The sequence below is a fragment of the Arvicanthis niloticus genome, chromosome 6 (genome assembly GCF_011762505.2).
Source record: "Arvicanthis niloticus isolate mArvNil1 chromosome 6, mArvNil1.pat.X, whole genome shotgun sequence".
Lineage (NCBI taxonomy): Eukaryota > Metazoa > Chordata > Mammalia > Rodentia > Muridae > Arvicanthis > Arvicanthis niloticus.
The window spans coordinates 45858493-45882462 of record NC_047663.1 but is presented as its reverse complement, the minus strand read 5'-3'; the positions used below and the strand labels follow the sequence as shown (position 1 = coordinate 45882462).

The 23970-nt window shown below is 47.9% G+C and overlaps 1 protein-coding gene and 1 pseudogene across 6 annotated transcripts in view; one reads left to right on the top strand and one right to left on the bottom strand.

Moving 5' to 3' along the window:
• Rph3al (rabphilin 3A like (without C2 domains)) overlaps positions 1 to 23970 on the bottom strand; it is a 143398-nt gene that overhangs the window by 90446 nt on the left and 28982 nt on the right. For 2 of the 6 annotated variants that reach the window (XM_034505839.2, XM_034505838.2), the window contains exon 1: positions 21550 to 21704. The exons of 1 other annotated variant lie outside the window; for it this stretch is intronic. The gene's annotated coding sequence lies outside the window, so the exon portion shown is untranslated. 3 more of the 6 variants (XM_076936293.1, XM_076936294.1, XM_076936292.1) reach the window with 3 other exon arrangements.
• On the top strand, positions 3015 to 3713 carry LOC117710267 (large ribosomal subunit protein eL6 pseudogene; annotated as a pseudogene).

Here is a 23970-nt window from a genome sequence, read left to right as displayed (position 1 = left end):
CAACTCAATCATCACTCCTCCCCCAGGAAGATGGAATCAGGAGCCTCTGAGTTTGCCTAGGGATACATACAGGTGTCAGCTGGGTTCTTATTGCCTTCTGGGCTTATTCGGGCTACTACTATCCTGTGCTTTCCAAAATTCCTTAACACTGTGACTTTATGATTCTAGATATATAGAATTGTAGATATAGTTCATCATCTGGAGACATACCGGGACTTCTGCATTTTATTACATACTCAACACAAAAACGGCTATCCTGAGGGATCCATCTTGGTGGCCATCTCTGATAACTTCCATTCTCGAAAGAGATGTGGAGTGCGTACTTTTGGGAAACACATTTTGAGTCAACTTTGCTACGGGAGCGTTCTCCGCCACTCGAAGCTGTGAGCCGTGGGCCTCTTGCCTGCTCTCTCTGAAGTGAGTCTAGAATTGTTCATCAGGGAAAAAAAATCTGTTGGAGGCAGCTGGTTCCTGTCAGTCTAATGTCAATTTTGTGGTTTTTGAAAGGACTAGCTATAGATCTTCAATTAGTTGGGTTCAACAGTGTGCAATTCCAAATACTTAATCATGCCCCTCCCAGACTCCCCTCAGCAAAATCTTTGCATCTACTTTAAAGGCTTCTGTCTGCTTGACTCAGGGTTGATAGGACCAGGGCTGGCTTGAGCATCTTCGTGGTTGAATGGGCCCTGGCAGGTACTGTAACAGCTAGCCAGCACAATGTTCTGTTAAAGGAAGTTTGTACGAGGGATGTGGCTCGATGGTAAAGCACAGGAATAAGACCCTTGTTTTACTCCCAGTACCGTAAAAACAAGCAGGCAAACCAAGAGGAAAAGCTCGTGTAAAAGGGGGAGCAGGTGACCCCTTCTAAAAAAATTCTTTCCCACCACTGGTCTTGGGGTTCTGATGATCCCAGAAACACTGCTGTCTGACCCCAATCTCCTAACTCACCAGAGCTAGGTCAGGGTAGAAACCACCCACCTCAGACAGCTGTCTCTGACACATACCTGGAGGGCAAAACAACCTGCCCTTCCAGAAGCAAGACACACTCAGAGAGGCCCTGTCCTACCAAAGGCTGGGAAGGACACAGGCCAAGCAGAGGCAACTTCTTCATGCTCACTCTCAACCTGGAGTGCTCAGTTCTGTGATTTCTTCTCATGGAGTTTTTAGCCGACACAATCGAGCCTATGTATCCCAGAATGTTCAGAGAACTCAAGCAGGGGACAGACTCTAAGCCCAAGACCAGCTGATCTGCTTGGCCAGGGTCTGTACTTGAGTGGCATCACAAGTGGAGAGAGCCCCTGAGAAACACATCTCCAAGTCAGGCCATATCATCTCTATGTGAGAAGAAAGGAAAACTATACAGGGAAAACCAGAAAGAGGCAGGCGTGTGGGAAGAAGAGAGCAAACCCTATCTGGTGGGGGCCCTCAAACACAAAAGCCTGTGGAAAGCAACCAGCCAATGCAGGCCCGGGCTCCTAACAACTGCATGAAGAGAGAAGTTTGAGTCACTGAATCGTGAGGCTTTAAATGAAACACATGACCCGGCCATGGGTGGCAGAGCTACCCAGATGACAGGTCCAGGGAAGGCTGTAAATTGTTGTGTTGAGCCACGGAACCTAGGGATGGTTGTTTTGCAGATTAATGTGGCAACACGTTGTAACTCACACAAGTGGCATTTGGCAAAGAAAACCGTTTACCTTAATCTTAACCGTCAACAAAACCCCTTACCAGGTCAGGTTTGATTTTCCACTTGTGGAAAAATCAAAAGTCTGGGTGCAGGAAGTAAATGTGAGACAAAGACCTGTCCCCGATCACATGACAAAGGACTAGCCCTAAGAAATAGGTTAAGAGGGCTAGAGACCAAGCAGGTAGCTTTTAAGACTAGGAAAGAGACTTCATCCTGAGTCCAAAATCAGAGCCAGCACCCAGAGAGCTATGTGGTGAATGACTTGGTTGTAGACCCCATCCAACCTCCATAGGAAGAATGCTGTGATCCATTAGTCATGTCTGCCCTGGTGTGGGAGGGAAAGTGGGAGTACATTTGCTGTTATCAAGTCTGTTACTCCCAAGATAGACAGCTGAGGAAGATAGCATAGGCTGAGGAAGGTGGGAGGAGGAGCAGATGGGGGGAGGGGGCGTGTCAGGGATAGAGGGAAAGCCAGGACAAACAAAAGATCGCTTACCAGGCACTCTAGGGCTTGCTGAGGCCCTGGGCCCTGTGTGAACGCCCTTCACTCTATACCCATTAAATTCCAGGAATCCTTAGCAACAGGCCCTAACATCTGCTCTGTTACTAAGATACAGGGAAACAGGGATGATAGCTTTGAGATAAGGTGAGCCCAAACACCAACATCCCCACCTGTCACGCTGCACTGGGAAGAAGGAAAATTTAGACAGGTAGCCTCCAAGGCGCACCCTGAACCCAAAAGCACTGCTCACTCAAGCACCCTGGAATAACACGAAAGATTCAAGATAAAGCAAAAGCCACAGGGAGGCTGGTGTCTGACCCAGCCAATGCTTCCTGCTGATCTGCCTGCTCTGGTAACTCTCCTCTTCCTTGTAGCTCCAGATGCACCACCTCCCTCCTCTTGCTAAGACCAGAGCAGAGCTTCTTAGTCAGACTTCAGGCCTTGTGGGGCTTGCATCCAAACCCTTCGTGTTGTACCAGAGAGATCTTCCTTCGTAGCATAGGTCAGGGTGTGCTCAGAAACTTCCATGGCTCCACACTGCTGTAGGGCAAAAAAGACCGAGCTGCACTCAAAGGTGTCCATGATCTAGGCCAGAATTATGCCTGTAGTTTACCTTAAAAAAAAAAAAAAATCAACTCTTTCCCATCTTGCCAGACAACAGGGTAAAAAGGCAAAGAAGCCTGATACAAAAGAGAAGAAACCTGCGGCCAAGAAGGCTGGCGGTGCTGCTGCTGCCTCTGGTCCCTGGGCCGCTGGTGCAGCCCAAAAGGGTAAACCTAAGGTTTAAAAAAGCCCAGGAAGGGGAAGCCCCATTGCAGCCGAAACCCTGTCCTGGTTAGAGGAATTGGCAGGTACTCACGATCAGCTATGTATTCCAGAAAGGCCTTGTGCAAAAAAGGGAAATACTCAGCTGCCAAGACCAAGGTTGAAAAGAAGAAAAAGGAGAAGGTCCTTGCTACTGTCACAAAAACAGTTGGTGGGGACAAGAACGGTGGCACCAGGGTGGTGAAGCTTCGAAAAATGCCTAGGTATTATCCTACTGAAGATGTGCCTTGGAGCTGCTGAGCCATGGCAAAAAGCCCTTCAGTCAGCATCACTCCCGGGACTGCCCTGATCATCCTCACTGGGGCCACAGGGGCAAGAGAGTGGTTTTCCTGAAGCAGCTGGCTCGCTACTTGTGCCTGGATCTCTGGCTATCAATAAAGTTCCTCTGGGCAGAACACACCAGAAGTTTGTCATTGCCACCTCTACAAAAGTTGATATCAGCCAGGTTAAAATCCTCAAACACCTGACTGACGCTTACTTCAAGAAGCAGTGGCTGCGGAAGCCCAGGAATCAGGAGGGCAAGATCTTCCACACAGAGAAGGAGAAATAGGAGAGACTACAGAGCAGCGAAAGGCTGATCAGAAAACTGTGGACTCACAGATTTTGCCAAAGATCAAAGCTGTGCCTCAGCTCCAGGGCCACCTGCGATCTCAGTTCTCCCTGACAAACGGGATGAATCCTCACAAACTGATGTTCTAAATTGCTTTCAACCTAATTAAACAGCTACATATGTTAAAAAAAAAAAAAAAAATCAGGATTAAAGCCGGGCAGTGGTGGTACACGCCTTTAATCCCTACACTTGGAAGGCAGAGGCAGGTAGATCTCTGTGGATTTGAGTCTAGATTGCTCTACAGAGTAAATTCTAGGATAGCCAGGGCTACACAGAGAAACCCTGCCTCCAAAAATCACATTTTAGGCACTAGAATCTGGACACATTCCAGTTGCTCAGCCTGCCCACCCCCCCCCCCAAGCCCCCTCAACCTCATTATTTCACCTTGGACTTTTTTTTGTTGTTTCAAGACAAGGCTGGCTTGGAACTCACTCTGTAGACTAGGCTGACTCCAAACTCTGCTTCCCGAGTGCTGGGATTAAGAGTATACGCCACCACACCCTGACTTTAAAAAGTATATTCATTTATTTATAGCATATACATGTGGGTGTGCGCATGCTTGTGGAGGTCAGAGGGCCACTTGTGGTGCTCAACTCTCTGCTTCCACCCCGTGTGTCTGAACTCAGGTCATCAGGCTTGGCGACAAGCACCTTTACCTACTAAGCCTTGTTACCTGCCCTCTTTGTCCCCTCAATGTGTGTAGTGTGCACGTGGAAATGCATGTATGTGGGTATATGTGCATGGCATGTATGGGACTGTACATGCATGTGGAGGCCCATGGTTGGTGTTAGGAGTCATTCTCTACTGCTCTTCCACCTTGGATCTCTCAAACCCAGAGCTCAAATACGCCTGGTCTCTCTAGACAACTTGCTCTGGGGATCACCTGGCTCCATCTTCAGAGGCTAGAAGTACGGGGGTGGGGGGCTCCATATCCATTTGGTATTTATATGGGTTCTGGGGATCTGAATTCAAGTCCACATAAATAAATAGCAGGTGCTTAGCCACGGAGCCATCTCCCCAGGCTCATGTTTTAAAGTTTCTAAAGTTATTATTTTTTCTCTGTGTGTATTATTTTTCCAATACACTGCAGCCCACAAAGCAAGGCCTGGCCAGCCACCTCACCTCCATCCATTTATTTGCGTGCGCTAGCGTGTGTGTGTGTGTGTGTAAATTGTTTCTTTACCCCAGCCCCTGGTATGCTTAGACCCAGCTCTGAGCTGGTTTCTTCTTGTCCTGCTTCTGGCCACGTTGCTAGGTGGTTCACACCAACTAGAAATGCAGAAAGGACCCAGACGCTTGAGGAATGATCAATAATACATCCAGGCACAAGGTCACAGTTAATGTCAAAATGACAGATGGCTAGAAAAGGGAACACAGAAAGGCTGGTGGCAGAAGAGGAATCAAACTCAGGCGGGGGCGGGGGGGTGACATGGAGCACTCACTGTTAAAGCGGCAGGGTGCCATTTGGAATTATTAGTGACCTGTTTTTTCAATCTAATGAAAAGTTGGCATTTATAGAGAAGGACACTTCTTGTTGCTTTCTTTAATTTGCCTTCCCTTCCTCCCCTGACCCCTTTCTTTGAGACAAGGTCTCTCCCTGTAGCCCAGGCTACAATATAAACTAACCTCAAACTCATTGCAATCTTCCTCGCTCAGTCTCCTAAGTACTGGGATTACAGGCATGAGCCACTACTCCTAACTTTTAAAGAAAGGGTTTGACAAAATGGCTCAGTGGGTAAAGGTGCTTGCTGTCAAGCCTGATGACCAACCCCACACAGAGGAAGGAGAAGACTGATTCCTTCATGTTACCCTATCACCGCCACATAAATGCTTTTGAATGTATGCCTCATCACACGCACACACAATAAATATGATTTTTAAAAAGTTTATGGCCAGGTGTGATAATACACACCTTTAATGCCAGCATCCAGGAGGCAATGGCAGGTGGATTTCCATGGATTCAGGGACAGCCTGGTCTACATAGTGAGTTCCAGGTCAGCCAACGCTACACAGTGAGACACTGTCTCAAAAAAAAAATTGTGTTTTGGCTTTAAAGATTTTAATGTATTTAAACACAACATGAAGAGAGGAGACAGACAGATTAAAAAATGACAGCAGAATATACCAGCCTGGGCACAGGTTTCTCAAGAGGGAACCTGGTTCTCCAGTCACCTCCGAAAGAAGATTTAGGGCAGGTAAACAGATGAGAGCGCCCTACCTGTCCTCAAGCCCTGCTCAGATTCTTTCAGACAGACACTCTCTACCTGCCTCAGCCATGACAGGGGGCTCCTACACCTTTCTGCCTGTGTCCTTTGGGGAGCAGTCAATGCTGGGCACCGCCTGATGAACCCATCTCTACTTAGTCACAAAGCAAAGGGCCATCACTGTCCTCTCACCCAAGCAACATAGAGTGACATGTGACCCCCTGCACAATCTGCCCTACAGACGCCCTGAGTACTGACTATGCACCAGGCCTCAGTAGCAGCTCAGTTGCTGGGGGCCTGGCAGAGGTGGCTTTTCTCACACTCCTGCAGGCCTCCCACGGTGTACTCACAAGACACCTTAATATATATATATTTTATTTAATCCTTGGATTCTAAGGAACTGGGATGCCCAAGCCAGTGACCCCCAAGCCCCAGACTTCCTTTGTCTAACTTGAAACAAATGCTTTCTTCCCAGAGTGAAAAAGCTCCCATTGAACACGATGTGAGACATTTTCCTTCTTCCATCTCCTTTCAAGCCACAAGCTCTGCCTGTATGTCCCGAGAGGTGCAGGTTACTTTTGTCATTTCTAAAAGCCTGATATGGGGCAGGTGGAGACACAGCAATCACAGTAACCATGCTTCTTGGGCAGGAATCACCCGTAACGGTACAGGAGAGAAGCTGTGCAGGCCAGTACAGGCCAGTGCTGGCCACCTTCCAGCCCCAAAGTCACACTTGTTTCTGCTGACACCAGACCATACCTGTGTCCTAGGAGCACTACCACAGAGTTGCTGTGGCAAGTCTAAAAGCCGGGTGTGGGTAGGGCTGAGTTAGCTTACAGGTCAGGATGGTTGTAGAGCCGCGCTGTGGTCATCTGTAAGCTGCTTTGCTAATGCATAGAGTAAACAGCTTTGCAGTGAGGTCAAAATATGGCTATAGTGTGTGTGTGTGTGTGCGCGCGCATGCGTGCACACCTACAATCTCAGAGGCAGAAGGTGTCCCCCACTGATGCCTGAAGTTGCAAGCCTCCAGGTTCTGTCTGTATTGCAAAGGGCTCTTGTTCATCCAGCCTCCCACCTGTGTTCTTCACACAGCCATCCTATTTCTCTCTTTCTCTTTCTCTCTCTCTCTCTCTATCTCTCTCTCTCTCTATATCTCTCTCTCTCCCTTCCTTTCCCCCCCCCCCTGCTCCCTACCTCCAGTGCTGAAGCTAGAACCCAGTGCCTGCTCTGGGCTATCCTAACCTGGCCTTGGCCTAATTTGTTTATTTTGAACTGGGAACTGAACCCACTATCCTTTAAGCTACATTCCCAGCCTGTATTGTTTTTGAGGCACATGCTTGTTCTCATATAGCTCAGGCTGGCCCAGAACTTACTGTGTAGCCCAGACTAGCCCAGAAACTGCACACCTCCTCCCTTGTACCTCCCGAGTGCTGGGATTACAAGTATACTGGAATCAGCATCTTGTTCCAGAGGATTGCAGTCTAGTAATTACAACTGGAATTCAGAGGCCCTGAACGGTAGGACATCAATGCATCCTTCTGAGGGACACAGTTCAACCCACAGCACATAGGATAATAGAACTGAATCTTGTCATGGAGGTGGGGACACGGGGCACCATGGGTCCTTCTAGGTGTACTAATGTATAACGTGTTCTACAGTGTCCCTTGATTTCCTGGATTACTAAGGGCCAAGGAAGGGCTCTAACTTCTGGGACAAAGAGGTAGGTCTCTGCTAACATACATACAAAAGGGTATACAGCTGTGACCCCAGCCCTGGGAGAAGGAGGCAGGGAGACAGACAAGTCTGAAGCTACATAGTAGCACTGCCTCTAAAGGAAAGAAAGTCAGATGCAGGGAAGGAATTGGACAAGAGGAGAAAGGCAGAGAGGGGGAGGGAGGGAGCATGAAATAATCCTCTTTGGTTATTGCATCCCCCTGGGCATTAAAGAAAGATCTGTAAATTTGAATTAGAAAAGAAATTTTGTTTCATTAACTTACAAATGAATGTGCCACTAACCCTGGTTATGAAGGCAGGTGGCACATGACCGTCACATTTGCTGTGTCTTAGCCATAAGATCAGGTGTTTTCCCAACACAGTATAGAGCTGCAGAGAATCTCAAAATGCACTCACTTCAAGTTGCTTTAAGTTGCAGCCGTGGGGGGCTGGGGGCTGGCTGTACAGGGACTGCGGCAGAGGCACAAGCCCCCAACTTGATATCTGCAGCACCCACTTAGGGAGCAGGGTGTGGCATTGAGTGGCACACAGATCTACAGCCACTGTGCAGGGAGAGCAGACAAGTAGGGCAGACCCCCAAAGCACACTGGCTAGCCAGCACCCTGCCTTAAAGAATAAGGAGAAACGAACAAGGAAGACAATAGACAATGAATTCTGGGCTCTGCAGGCACACACCTGTAACATACATGTACACACACTCATTTGAACACACACATATTACAGCAGAGGTTTGACCTCACTGCAAAGCTGTTTCCTTCATGTATCAGCAAAACAGGTGAGACATGCACTGAGGTGTACTAATGCGCTCTCTCTCTCTCTCTCTCTCTCTCTCTCTCTCTCTCTCTCTGTGTGTGTGTGTGTGTGTGTGCCTCTGTGTATATGTATGTGTGTCTGACTGTGTCTGTCTGTCTGTCTGTGTCTCTCTTTGTGCATCTGTGTCTGTCTCCTTCCCTGTCTTTCCCTGTCTCCCCCATCTGTCTTCTCTGTCTCTGTTTCTGTCTCTCTCTCACTCTGTCTTCCGTGTGTCCCTCTGAGTGTATGTATCTCCTCCCTGTCTCTGTCTCTATGTCTGTCTCCAGTTTTACCATGTAATCTATGAGTCTGAAACTTCCTACAGTCTTCCTGCCTGCGCTTCCCGAGTGCTGCTGGGATTGCAGACATGCGCCACCACACCTGGGACTCTTCATGCAGAAACACAACCTGCTTCCATTTATGTGACTTATGGGACCTGGAAAGCCCCAGGCCAACACAATTTCTGCAAAGGAAATCTGATTTTAGTTCCCACCTGGGTACTGCTTGTCTGCTTGTTGAAGGAGCCAAAGAGAACTTACCAGAAGACAGAAAGACTGAAAGAAAGCCCCCTCTCCTTACCTGCCAGGTAGAGGCCAGCAGCTTGTTGGGTGGTCCCCAGGTCCCTTAGTAGACGCCTCACCTCACTACACCTTTCCCAGCAGCCTCTGAGCAGCCGAGGCTAGAAACTAGCTCTCAAGTTGTTCTCAGTCCCACCAGGCACTTCTCCATCCTCCTTCCGCCCAAGCTCCTGGCTCTGGCTGTTTGCTTAAAGCCAGCCGCCAAGGCAACCCTCAGCTGACCTAGCCTGCTATCTGTGGGCCAGCTGTCCCCTCTCGTTCCTGGAAACACAAACAGACGTTTCTCTGTTCCAACTCCAAGGTTAAGTGCCATGCTGCTGAGGAGCCAGCTGTCCACTTCTCTGCGGGCTACCTAGGACCCCAAATAAACAAAGGTGACCACCATGAGCATCCTTGGGGTCAGCTGCCTTGGCTCCATGCAACAATGGAGGCTACCCCAGAATAGGACTTAGGTGGGTAGAGGGAGGGTCCAGACAAAACCAGTAGCGCCTAGCCAGGAGTCTTCAAGGTTTTTAAGAAGCTTCCACAAAGGGAAACCCACATGTACATGCTCAACATGACCCTGAGCCACCAAAGAGGGAAGGCAAGGCTGCCTGCCCACTGGGCATTTGCCACAGGCTGATAGCTGGCACTCATTTATGCCCATGGGGATGACAAGATGACTATTCTCTTATAAAGAAACCAACCCCAGAGAGCTGCAGCCAGCTGCTTGGTGCCCCATAGCTGCCACAGTTGGATTTGGTTTGAGCCAGGCTGAGCCCTGGGGCTTCCCCTACACCTCTCCTCCAGGAAGACCTGGCTGCTGGCAGGTGGTTCCTAACAAAGGCAATAAACCTGAGAGCTGGGAGGGGAGGGAGTTGACAAGCACCTTTCAAACACTCTGCCAGGGGCTCTCAGAACCTGAGTGGGACAGGAAGTGGCCAAAGGCCAGGGCAGACTGAAGGATGTCACTGAGGTAGGCAGTTTCAACTTGTAAGTGGCTGAGAGGACCCAGCCCTGCCAGTCAGGCAGCAGGGGCCTTTGCTGGCTTGCTGTAGTTGTCCCTCTTGGGTCCAGAAATAAGTCTGAGAAGACTACCCCTGCTTCTCTAGACTTTGGTTAACCTATTATCCTATGCAGCCAGCCTCTGGAGGGCCCCCTTCTGCTCAGACAGGTTAGGATCAAGCCCAGTGTCCTCATCTGGGAGGTCACGGCCATCCCTGGGCTCTGCCTTCCCCCCCACCCCCCCCCCCCGCCATGCGTACAGCTGGCATCATGCCCTGTGTCCCAGTCTGTGCTTCCCACTACTCCACACTCACCGTCTCACGTGTGACACTGAGAACATGGGCAATGACAGAAAGACAATTGAAGTTTATCAGGACGAAAAACCTGTGCAACAGTATCAAGGTGACAAGAGACCTTGAAGAATGGGAGAAAACATTTGCTGACTGGAGATGCGACATCAGCCCGGCTGTTCCTCTGACCAGCCCACAAGGGACTTCACAGTATGACCTGGGCGCCCAGTTCCAAGTGGCTGGTTCCTAGGCCTTTCCTTTTCATTTTTAGAAGTTTCCCAGAGAGGGGCATTTTTATATATACTAGAAGAGGAATCAGCTAAAAGGCCAGGCCATATGACTTTTCTAAAAGGGACAAGGGATTTGCAATGAGGCCACATCAAAAAGCCAATTGTTGGAGCTGGAGAGACAGTGACTCAGCGGTTGAGAGTGTGTCTGGCTCTTACAGAAGACCTGAGTTCAGTTCCAGGCACCCCTGTGGCTCACAACTGCCTGTAACTCTAGTTCCAGGGGATCAGATGCCTCTACTGGCACCTGCACTCATACACACCCCCCACTCCCACATACATACACAGAGTTAAAACATAAAGTAAATCCCTGGGTGGACATGGGGATACAGGTATAATTCAAGCACTCAGGAGGCCGAGGTGACAGGGCTGCAAATTCTAGGCTAGCCTGGGCTACACAGTAAGAGCCTGTCTCAAAACAAAACAGGACAGAACAACAAAAACCAAACAAACCAAGTAGGCCCTTCTCCAAAGGTGCCAGGAGTCAGAACATCTAGAGCTACTTTGAAGAGGACTCTGTCCACCCGGTCACTTTCTGGTCTCTCTTGAGTCTCTCACTATTCCCAGAAGCTTGCTCAATAAATCCTCAGTCCTGAGTAGTCAGCCCTGGAGGACCATGACAATGCAGGAACGGAGCCCCAAGGTTGAGCAGGGGTGTCTGCGGAAGCTCATCTGCACATTTACCCACTTGCCCCAGACAGAGGCTGAGGCTCCAAGATTAGGACATAACTAGAACACAGAACATCACAGGGGCCACCAAAGGTATGCCTGCTATTGGCTAGAAGACCTGCCATTCAGCAGACCTTACTCTGTACCAAGCTCAGTGCCAAGAGCTTTAGATAAACACCTCCTTTATATTTCAAAGCAACCTCTGAGACGGGTTCTTAGCATCTCCTGATAGCTGGGCACGCTGAGCTCAGAGGCCAAGTGCTTAGCAAAGCACACAGTAAATGGCAAGATGTGAACTCCAAGTTCAACCTCTTAACCATGGGGCATCTGAACTCAGCACTACCTGCTATAGGGCCTGTGTGCAAACACACCCACACGCACGCACATTAAATAAATGTAGAGACAAACAAAAACCTACACGAGCAAATAAATGTACAAAATAAATGAGCAAAAACCTACACACAGAGCAAATAAGCTCAAAATAAAAACTACATATCGTCTAGGGATTTTTCTCAAACCACTCACTATACACACACACACATACACATACACACACACAATCTTTTACTCTATACTGTTAGATAAGTTAGAAGCAATGATTAAAATATTAAACACAGAATACAGCTTTTAAAAATTAAGAACACAACTCAGCTAAAAGTGGGCATAAGATCTGAGTGGGGGCTAGCTTCCCTGAGGTGTCAGCCCCCCAGTAAGACAAAGCAAAATGGCTGAAAAGATCTGAACACCAAAGAAAATGTATGACTGGAAGCCCTGGGGCAGCACAGAGGATGAGAAGGTGCTTGTGAGCCGAGCCTGGAAAACTGGGTCATCCTCAAGGCTCACATAAAGGACGACAGACCTGACTCCACAAAGTTGTCCTTTGACCTCCACATGTGCACCATGACACACATGTCCCTGCCCTGACATTGTGCATACACACAATAACAATAATTAATAATAATGGATATATTTATATGTTTTATATTATATATAATTTTATATATGCAATAGTACATATAATTATATAATATTTGGTATCTAATATATAATTTTTTTATTATTATTATTATTATTATTATTATTATTATTATTATTATTATATTAAAGGCTGGTGATATGTCTCAGCAGGTAAATGTTCCAGCTGGCAAGCCTGGCCACCTGAGTTGGATCACTGAAGCCCTAATAGTGAAAGTGAGAGCCAGCTCCCACGTTTGTCCTGACTTCCACAACACCCACACAGGGTGCATCTGCTCTCTCTCTACTCTACAAGAATTTTTAAAAAGATGATTTTTTTAAATGATTTTTTGTTTTTCAAGACAGGGTTTCTCTGTGTAGCCCTTGCTGTTCTGGAACTCACTCTGTAGACCAGGCTGGCCTCAAACTCAGAGATCAGCCTGCCTCTGCCTCCCAAGTGCTGGGATTAAAGGCATGGATCACCTAGCTGTTACTTAACTTTTCAATTATAAAAAGCTGTATAATGACGAATGAACACATAAAAAGATGTTCAACATCATAATATCTTGTGAGAGAATTACAAATCACAACCACGATGATAATGCCACATACCTATTTGAACAGCTAAAATCCCAAAATCGACACCAAATGCTAGTGAGGAGATTGAGCAACTAGAACTCTCCCACTTATTGTTAAATTGTACGTGCTGTTTAGCAAGGCTCCAGGAACAGGCCTGACTGGGGTGCTGAGGGAACAAAGACTGAGAGTCAGACACATGATGAACAGAGAGCTGTGGTCAGGTGACCTGAGCCCTCTGATGGAGAACCCGCAGCACCCTGGAAGCTTGGCACGTTCACATATAGCTTTGAACAGATGGGCTTATTGCATACAGATGCATCGAGGAGGCGGGACTAGTGCATGCAGATTAACAAGGAGGCAGAGTTAACGGTGTACAGCTAGATCAAGGGGGCAGACTTAGCTAAATTCAGTAGAAGTCTCTACTGAGCAGTCCTTGGGTAGTAAGTATGAGGATGGGGGAGGCTTTGCAACTCTCACAGGTCCTTGACATGGCTGTGTCCGTGTTAACAATACTCAGGGTGTCCTCCGCTCCCCACAGGCACAGCCAAGCAAGAAAGATATTTCTTACAGAATTAAACACACAGTAATCACTGCGTGCACGAGAAATGTTCCCAGCCCTGAAATGGATGCCTGAACCCACAGACAGCATCAAACACTCCCCAAACCTCCATGATGCCCGAATCCACAGATAGAATCACACTCTATACATACTGCTTTTATTTCTATATAGACTAACCGATGATAAAGTTTAATTTGGAAATTAGGCTCAGTAAGAGATTAACAACAGCCAGATGTGGTAGTGCCCATCAATAATCGCAGCACCAGGAGGCTGAGGTTTGAAAGTTCAAGGGCAGCCTGGACTACATAGTGAAATCATGTCGGGGGAAGGGGGTAAGGTTAACCATTACTACCACCAATACATAGACCATTCTGGGCTGAGGAGCTGGCTCAGTACATAAACTGTTTGCTAAGCACGTGTGAAGGCTGGAGTCTAGATTCTGGGAGCCCACGTAAAGAGCCAACCGGGCATGGAGAGCCACCTGTTAGCCTAGTTCTCAGCTGGCAGAGACGAGCTGCCCGGGGGCGACTGGAACTGGTGAGCTCTCAGTTCATTGAGAAACTGCCTCAGTAAACAAATGGAAAGTGTTTGCGGAAGACACTGACGTCAGCTTCCGGACTCCACGTGCACACTACTCAGACGCACGAACTTTAAAAAATACAGGCTGAAGAGATAGCTCAGTGGCTAAGAACACTTATTTGCCACTCGTCCAGAGGGTTCCGGGAGACTCCGGGGACCAAAATTCAGTCCCCAGTCCTCACACCAGGCAGCTCACAACTGCCTGTACCTCCCTCTCTAGGAGATGGGACACCCGCTTCTAGACTTCATAGGCACCTGCACAAATGTCTGTCTGTCTGTCTCTGTCTCTGTATCTCTGTCTCTATCTCTCTCTCACATACACACAAAAACAAAAATAAATCTTAAAATATTTTTAAAAAATTATAATGATGTATATAATAAAGGGTATGTTATATTCTCCTTCCCCTTTTAGTTCACCATTGGTAACTGAAACCAGTGAAGCAGCACCGTGGACAGGACAACACTAGGAGGTTACAGCTTTATTGTACTTTGTGGTGTTTATACAAATAAATAAAAAGCTACGTCCACACCACACTAATCTATATAAAAGCTTTACTTAGAATGTGAAAACAGCCAAGATAGCCTTCAAATAGGTAAATAAACCATGGCACAGCTCCAGTGAGCGTAAGCGGGAGGGGGAGCCGGCCACACTGGCTGAGGCATGCCTGCAATTGCATCTCCTGTGCAGGGACCGGAAATCAGACCTCCTCATCCCTCCAAGCCACTCTGGAGGTAAGGCACCAAGGGAAACATGGACCATTACACCCCGTACTGATTTCCTCTTATTTCCCTAACTGGACAATAAATAACCATCATTCGACTGTGCACAAAACAGGAACATAGAAACTCCTACTGCAAAATCCTTCCTCCCAAACGGGGAGCATAACACACAAGTAACCAACTAGCTTTCTTTAGCTATCAACTTTTTCATTGTAAAGGATTTTTTTATATAAATTTTTTAAAATAAAGTTTATAAAGTTTTAAAAATACAGTTACGTGCCTCAGTGATAGAGCATTCGGTTAGTGTGTGCCGGGCCCTGGGTTCAACCTCGGAACTCACAGACACACACACAAAGCAGGGGCTGAGGATGTGGTAGAGAGCCTGTCCCATCGGAGCCCCAGCACTGCATACCCTGGCCTGTTAGAACATTCCTGTAATCCCAGCACTTGGGGAGTTGGGGGTGGAGGTACGAAGACTGTAAGTTTAGAGTCATCCATCCATAGTAAGTTTGAGGCCCGCCTGGGGCAGGAGGAGGAAAGAAAGAGGGGAAAATAAAAAGGAGGGAGGGAGGGGGATAAAGTAGGAGGGGGAGGGAATAAAAGGGAGGAGGGGGAAAAGAGAGAGGAAACAGACTATCAAACTTGGCTCTGTCTCTCCATATACATATCAATCACACATATATGTGGACACACATAGATATACACATGCCTACACAAATGAGCACACCCATACATTTCACTCTATAGAATTATATACTTATTTGCTACTAGTATGCACTATATACTATATATGCTATATATATTATATAAGTGTATACTAATTATATGCTTATTATTACTCCAGCTGTTGATAACTCTAGCTTTTTTCCCCCATTACCTTGAAGTAACACAAAACAACACACTTAACTGCCACACTCCTCCCATGTGAAGCCTGAGGTCACTCACTGCCTTAGATTGGTGTCTATTACTGTAATAAGGACCATGACAAAAACAATGTGGGGATGAAAGGGCTTATGGGCTTGCATATCCCACTTTTAGTGCACTGAGGGAAGCTGAGGCAGGAACTGACTCAGGCATAGAGGGGTACTGCTGACTGGCTTGCTCCTCATGGCTTGCTCAGCCTGCATTCTCATAGCACCCAGAACCACTAGCCCAGGGTGGCCCCACCCATGGTAGCCTGGGCTGCCCCCATCCATTATTGAACGCCCCCAGACTTGCCTATGGGCCACCAGATGGGACTTTTTTTCTGAACTGAGGTTCCTCTTCCCAGATGACTCTAATCTGTGTCAACTTGACAAAGCTAAGCAGGACACCTGTGAAAATTGTTCTCCTAGTTTTCCCCTGAAAACCCCACAAATGAGTCATGCTCGTCACGAGGTTCAGCTTTCCCTGTTCACTTCAAGCACACCTGTGAAAATCCCAGATCATTCAGAATATGCATAGCCCACAAGCCACCAAGCAAAAAATGTCACTCCACAGAAGCAGCACGGGCCATTCCAGAGGAAACATGGAGTGGGTGCTCCAGCTGGACACAGGGTCAGTAGCCCCCCAGATAGTACTGAATGTCTGCTTCCCATGCTTGCAAATGCAGCAGCTTAACCTTAGGGTCTGGATGCAGATGCTGTGGCTCAGCATCTCCAGGTGAACAAAGCCCTAAAATGCAGAGCTGGAGGCGGGACTAGCATCTGTGAGCACCGGATCATAGAGAGCCCACCTCGCTGAAAAGGCACACACTGTCCCAGAAGAGAAGAGGAGCCAACACAGAACAGAAGCAACTGAAGAAACAGAAACCTAGGATGTGGGAAGAGATTCAGCTTAAAATAAACGCAGATAAGACTAGTTTGTTTGAAAGAATTATTGTCAGGAATGCTGGCACACACTGGTGATTCCAGCACTTGGGAGGCTGGAGTGGGTGGAGCTCTGTGAGTTCTAGGCCAGCCTGGTCTATATAGTGGATTCTAGGATAGCCAGGGCTATATGTAAAGAGACCCTGTCTACTAAAAAAAAAAAAAGAAAAGAAAAGAAAAAAGAAAAGAAAAGAAAAGAAAAAAGAGTCCATGGGCAGAGGCTGACTTATGCATTAAGTTCAAGGCCAGCCTGAGCAGCTTCAAGATACCCTGGCTCTAAGTGAAAGTTAAGGGGGTGAAGAGGACTTGCCTGGCAGGCCAAAACCCTGGGTTCAATCCCCAGCTCTGCAAACAAAAGAAAGTTTGCCTCCCCGCCCCCCCCCCCCCGGAAATGTGGCAAGGGTAAAATATTTGCTTAGCATGTTCAAGGCCGGGAGCTCAATTCTAAGCAACACATAAACAAGGATTTCATCTGGAAGTGAACAGCATGTCATTTCAGTCGAACATCCCCACATGTGTTTCATCTGAGCCCGCAAAGACTAAGGACAGCTGCTTCATCCACGGCCAGCAGTGGTCACTGCGGTTCTTTCCTCCCTGCCTCACACATGCCAATCACTGCAGCCCCACACATGCCAATCACTGCAGCCCCACACATGCCAATCACTGCAGCCCCACACATGCCAATCACTGCAGCCTCACAGATGCCAATCACTGCAGCCCCACACATGCCAATCACTGCAGCCCCACACATGCCAGTCTCCGCCTCCATCTTATTTGGGAGGGCCACCTGCAGTGAACCCACTTCTCGAAGTCCACTTGAGAATCATTCCCCAAGTCTTTAGTTTTTCTTCTTCAGTCTTTATCCTACAGCATCCTTGAGAAGAGTAGCAAGCTGCTTCTCTCCATGTTACATATGGTCCTTTCTAGGGGGTTGGTTCCTGTGCTGGGAGGGACCCACAGTCTGCTTCTGAGTCACATACTCCTCTTTCCATGAACACTCACAGTCCTTCCATGCCGTCGGAGGCCTTAGTTCTGGATCAGACCCTACAGGCTCCTGTCTTGCTTTTAGCACAAGGTTTTTCTAGGAAGCTTGTCAGTAAACCAGCCTTAGGAGATGCGTGCTGTAGCTCTGCTGGACAGGCCCAGGCCGCAGTGTGCCAGGTGATGGTCTAATAACGCTTGCCTTTTCCCTTACAAAACGCATCTACACCTTATGCCCTCTAGCAGACAGGAGCTTCAAAATAGTCCCTTGTGAAATGTTAGTGCTAGAACACGTTTTGTAACTCCTCCTCAGCCTCTCCTGGCCGGGTGGCTTTGTCCGAGCTTTTGGAAAATAAGATGAACACCATCTCCAATGTATCTTTCGCTTTAACTCACTCTATTTCTGGAAGCATTTTTTTTTTTTTTAAGTGACCACGTTTAACAACACAGCAGGTGCCATACAGTCGGGCATGGTGGCATATGACTGTAATCCCAGCAGTCATGAGGCAGAAACATGAAGAGCGACAGTTCAGGGCCAGCTTGGGATACCCAGTAACTTCCAGGCCAGCTTGGACTACGGGAAATCTTGTCTTAAAAAAGCAAATTAACTTTAAACTTTGCTGATCAAAAACATGCTTTTTTTTTCTGCTCCACAGGTAAAAAAACAAAAACAACAAAACAACAAAAAAAACCCACTGCAAACAAACACACACACACACACACACAAAACAATAAAAAATCTTCCCCAGTGGGAAGCGTCTTGTCTGCTTCCAACACACATCTCTGCACTGTCACCCCGTTCTGAGAACTTTTATGTTGATGGGCAAGGGGCCCTCATCACTCTAGACACGGAGTGCTTTGTGTCCTTCTCTAATGTCCCGAGTCCCCACCATATCCTCACTGGGGACACAAAAGATGTATTAGCTTACTTGCTAATTTCCACAAGGTCCCCAGGAAGAAAGGTCACCTCTATTGTGTCTGTTCTGAACACAAGTATGTGTGCCAGGGAGCATGGGATGAATCTGGAATGAACCAGATAATAATGTGAATAAATGCTGGGGCTGTGTGGCCTAGGGCACAGGGAAGGCACAATGACAGAAGACTCTACCCCGATGAAGTCCCAGGATCTACAGGGGAGGAGGAGGGGGGGGGGAGAAAGAGGAGGGAGACAAGGAGGAGGACTTCCTTGAAGTGGAGTCTGCTAGACATTTGGCAGTGGGCTAGCTTTCTGGTGTGTGTGTGTGTGTGTTGGGGAGGGGAGCCTGTTGGTGAGCCAGAAAGGGACACAGAGAACCAAACTGGCAGGCATGAAGGAAACCTGTTGGCAGGGGAGTGACTGTACCAGCCTGAGTTCACCCGGCTCTTGGCACCAACTCTGGGCAGAGCAGGAGCTCCAGAGAGCTATGAAAACAGCAAGGCTACCCTGATTCTCAAGCTTCCCCAGAAGTAAGGCTGCACATAAGAGAGGACGTGGCCCACTGTGCACTCTTTATTCACCATCCAGGTCAAGGAGGGAAGCCAAGTGACCAGCTCCACCACAAGCATCGCAAAAGGCGAGTGTCTACACCTTTAGATGCTGAAACTATTTTTTAAAAAATTAAAATAATGCTTTTCCAGCCAAATGGAGGTGGCACATGCCTTTAATCCCAGCATTCCAATGGCAGAGGTGGGTGGATCTCTGAGTCTGGTCTACAGAGTAAGTTCTAGGACAACCAGAACTACACAATGAAACTCTATCTTGAAAAACCAAAAATATCGGGCAGTGGTGGCACTCGCCTTTAATCCCAGCACTTGGGAGGCAGAAGCAGGCGGATTTCTGAGTTTGAGGCCAGCCTGGTCTACAGAGTGAGTTCCAGGACAGCCAGGGCTACACAGAGAAACCCTGTCTTGGAAAACAAAAAACAAAAACAACAAAAAGAAAAAACCAAAAATGATGATGATGGTACTGATGGTGAGATTTTCCCACCCTAAGGAATCCACTCCCAGAAATATCTTCCAATCAGTTGGACCCAAGCAGTGCCCAGCCTTAAGCTGACACCACCCTTACATTTTACCTACAGCACCAGTCAAATCAGCCCTCCAAAATGTTTGCACCTGGGACAGACAGCGCCTGCATCTCACAGCCCTGCAGACTGCAGTGGCGGCAGCCCCCACCTTCACAGAGGAACAGAATGATTTATGTTCCCGGGTTGAAGATTTGCCCATGGTTTAGCTACTAGGGACAACACAGGCAGATGGATTAGAATGGATCTCTACGGCCCACCTACTGTATCACCGGGACTAGGCAGGTCTCCCCTTGCTGCCTGACACAAAGAAGGCCCTCAAGGGAAAGGGTGAATGCCCGGGGCTTTTAAGCAAAGTTGGTGCCTGAGCTGAGGGACTCCTCACATGGAGAGGAAGAAATGGAACAGAGATAAAAGGTGACCTGGGTGCACACAGGCCCTGCTGATGAATGAAATCCTGACCCTAGGCTCCCAGCCAGGGCTGTCCAAACCAAACCCAGGCAGGAAACTGCACACTTCCTGGTCTAGCCACAGAAAAGCTTCCTTTAGCTCACCCCACCCACTTCCCTCACAGCATTCCAGAACATTCTGTGCTAGGCCTGGAGGCACCAGGGGCTGTCACTGGGCCCCTCTTTCCCTATCCTTTTCCCAGGACATCCAGAACAGGCCATCCCAGACAGCCTCCAGCCTCAGGTCTGCAACCATGGGCAGCATACTTTGTAACCCACAGACCAAGGCTGGTCTCATCCACCTCAGACCTGACTCTGTCCAATACTCCGGCTGCAAGCCAGAGTCAGCAGGAGATGAACTGAGGGGATGTGGCCCTACTTTGACCTTATAGTAATACTTTTCCTTAAACCCCAGCTTGGTCATCCTGATTCCAAGTCCTGGTACCCATCATAACAAGACTCTTCAAGGACGATCATGAACCAGTCTTCTCTTCAAACTTTTTCAGTGGCTCCTGATGCCTCCTGGAAAGTCTACACCCAGAGACTTTATAATCCAGGTCAATTCACCCTCCAGTCCCTATGGGTCGTATCCATTACAATTCAAATAGACTACACCAAGATCTGTGACCACCTCTGGACCTAAGAACCCAGCCTTCCTCCCACTTCAGCTTCACCTCATTGGTCCTGCCCCTCCCCAGCTCACCTCACTATTCCATAGGCCCTTTGCTTTTTGCTTTGTTCTAGAAGCCTCGGAGGGTCCAATATTATTCTTCATTTCATATTTTCCTTTAAATCAATTTTACTCAAAATTGAGTGTTTTTCAAAGGAAATTTTTTCTTCTCTACCATAAGTAAAAAACTACATCATTTGTGTAAAGAAAAGGCTATCGGGAGGTTCTAATTACATTAAAATACAAGGTCCTGGATTCAAATCTCAACGTGGCAAAACAAAATGCCCACAGTAGCAAATGATTTGGTAAAATGCCTTAAAAGCCCATCTCTCAGCTGGGCAGAGGCAGGCAGATTTCTGAGTTTGAGGTCAGCGTGGTCTACAGAGTGAGTTCCAGAACAGCTAGGGCTACACAGAGAAACCCTATCTCAAAAAACAAACAAACAGCCCATTTCCCTGCTACCTCAAGCTTAGGCGTATTCTAATAAACATGGCTTTTCCTTGATTATTTCTTTTTATCTCTGTTACCCTTAGTATTTGGCCCTGTCTCGTGGTTATCTGAGGATTTTTTTTTTCTGTTTTATGATAGCTGACCTCAAAAGTGAACACCAGACATATACATCTTAGCCTATCTCTTACTCATACACAGAACTCAGCCCATCACAAGCATGCATCCAACAGAGGAGTCTGGATTGCCAGCTGCACAGCTACACCCCTTCTCTGTCTGGCCCTTGGTCCACCTGCTGTTCAACTTTCCACCAAAACTCAGAAGCCATCCACCCAGGACCTCACATCCGTCCTGTCCACTGGAGTATGAAGATACAGATAGAAGGCAGCGGCTGAGGTGGAGGCTCCTGGCTCTCCTCCAGCTCACTGCCTTTCTACTGCCAGGCAAGTCTCCATGAACCATTTACCAAACACTTTCCCAGCCTGGCACACCCCTTCCCCACAGCAGAGACTGGAAAAGCCCCTGTAGGCACTAGACAGGCACGACGCACAAAAATAACTTCATGGGTCCTTAGTACCAGGAGAACCAGAAGCACCTACCAGGAAGCAATGGGTCCAGCCGAGAGAGGGTTACAGGGAGCCCCAGCAAAAGGAGGGCCTCCTGTGTGTGGTGGTTGCCAAGGGCGACCCAGGTGCTGCACATCAACATTTGAGCCACTCTGACTTAACTCAATAAGTAACAGCCCTGCAAGGCCCAGCTGGAGCCAAACCCAGGCCTGGATTCTCTCTCCCTAGTGCAGGGAAGCTGGGCCAAGCCACCCCACCACTATTGTACTGGAGACCAAGTCCTACAGTGGCAGCAGCTGACAAACAATTATAGGGTGTTTCCCACTCAAGGCAGGACCTTCAGGGACGGCTTACATCCCCTGGGGGATGTGTTTTCAGTCCAGATACATACAAATTGCAGAACTTAGCCATTTCTTGAGACAGGAGCTTGTTGACTAGCCCAGGCTGGCCTAGAACTCAGGATCGTATTGTTTCAGCCTTCAAAGTGATTAGAATTATAAACATGTGTGACCTGCCAGTATTGAAGGCTTGTCTGTCTGTTGTTGTTAGAAAGGGCTTAGATTCTAGACATTTCTCAAAAGTTATTATCAGTCCTGGTGGGGTCCAAGCCTTGAGCGTCACAGAGCTTCCCAAAGTCTCCAGTGCCAGCAGTGGAGCCTCTGGCTGTGGCTTCTTGGGAAGAAGGTAAACTGAGACCCTGATTATTTGACCAGTGCAGTAGAAGAACAGACTCCCCAAAGCAGCTGGTTCAGCACAGGGGCAGCGAGGCAGCCTGCTGCAGCCGGAGCGGAGCGTGGTGTAGCTAGAGTGTGGTCAGGCTGTATGTCTACGTCTGAGTCCAGAGGATGACAAGGAGCTCACTACTGACCTTTTCATAACAGACAATCTAGTAAAGGAAGAAAATGTTTTCCAGCAGCCTTATCCCCATGGAGATTTAAAAAAAAAAAATCTTAAGAAGAGACACCAATGGATAGAACTATCCAGAGCTTCTCAAATGGGGTTCCAAGGAGCCTATGCTGGCAGGCTTTGTGTCTACTTGACACAATCTAGAGTCATCAGGGAGTTATGAGACTTGGCTGAGGAAATGTCTCCATGAGATCCAGCTGTAAGATATTTTTCAATTGGTGATCAATGTGAGAGGGCCCAGCTTATGATAGGTGGTGCCATCCCTGGGCTGGTGGTTCTGGGTCCTATAAGAAAGCAGACTCAGCAAGCCATAATAACCAAGCCAGTGATCAGCTCCCTTCCATGGCCTCTGCTCCTGCTTCCAGGTTCTTGCCCTGTTTGAGTTCCTGTCCTGATTTCCTTTGGTGATGCAACACAGTGTGGAAGTGTAAGCTGAATAAACTCTTTCCTCACCAACCTGCTTTTGGGTCATGGTGTTTCATTACAATAGAAACCCTAACTAAGACAGAACCCAAGGATGCTGATATGATCCAAAGATTCTGTGAAAGATGGGAAGGGAGTGGGCAGCTTCCCAACCCAACCACGGGGCCATATCCAGTGGTACATGCCCAATTCCAGCACTTGGGAGACAGAAGCAGACGGATTTGTGTGAGTTTGAAGCCTGATATACACTCTGAGTTTTTCAGGCTGCATAGTGAGACCTTGTCTTAAAAATAAAACAAAGTAAAAACCAAAGAAACAACCCAGCCAGTTCAGCTTTCCAGATAAGACACCACTTGAAGAAGAGTCCAGAGTTTAAAATGCATCTCAGGGGGCTGGGATGTAGTTCCTGGCAGAGCCTTTCCCTGGTACACAGAGACCCCCGAGTTCCATTTTCAGACAGAAAATTAGACAACATTGTTGACAGTCTCAGTTGTCAAGCGGTGGATTACGAGGCAGGATTAGGAAGGCACACTTCCCCCCTCTGGTGCACCCGAGATGGCTTTTCCAGAAAGCTTAGATCAGGAGGGTTCTGACTTACTGACAGATTAATCCCTCCATAGATTAGAAATATGATGGCATTGTAGAAAGATGGCAAAGTGGGAGATGGGGCCTTACTAGAGGAAGCAGTTCACAGAGGCTATGTCCTGGGGGCTATATCTTGTCCTGAACCCTTCCTACATTACCTTCCCCTCTGCACCCCAAAGAATTAAAGAAAGCTTTTGTCACGTGCTTCCCCTGCCACTATGCTACATCCATGGGGCCAAATGGTGCATTGAACTCTGAAACCATGGGTACAAATAAACTATCCCCCTCTTTAAGTTGTCTTTCTTGGGTATTTGTTACAGCAGCAAGAGAAAGGCAACTAATTCTAAGATGAAAAGAGGAAAACAAAAACCCAGTGAAGCCCCATAAGCAGGAGGTGAGAGAAGTTCCCAGGGCTTGCATGCCCAGCTTTTTTCTTCAGGTTTAAGTAACCACGTTGTCCTCCTGGAGAAGATAAAGTGTCCCCTGCTTTTTCCTCCTTAGGGGAGGACATGACTGGGGAACCTTAAGATATCCATCACC